This window comes from Egretta garzetta, unplaced genomic scaffold (assembly GCF_000687185.1).
Source record: "Egretta garzetta isolate BGI_Z169 unplaced genomic scaffold, ASM68718v1 scaffold299, whole genome shotgun sequence".
NCBI lineage: Eukaryota > Metazoa > Chordata > Aves > Pelecaniformes > Ardeidae > Egretta > Egretta garzetta.
Window position 1 is genome coordinate 2,143,865 of NW_009260696.1, and position 220 is coordinate 2,144,084.

Here is a 220-nt window from a genome sequence, read left to right on the forward strand (position 1 = left end):
TGGCGCCATGTTGGGCGGGTCGCTGAGGAGGTGTTGGCCCCAGGGTCCCCCTGTTGTAGTCCCCTTGTCCCCGTCCATCTCCTCACCGGGGGCCTGTTCCCCAAGGGGGGCTGCGCACGCTGCCTCAGTTGCCCCAGTCGCTGCATTGAGGCCTGTGCCTGTGGGGCCCCATCAGGGGGCTGGGGGCACCCTGAGGGGTTTTCCCTCCTTGTCCCCCTCC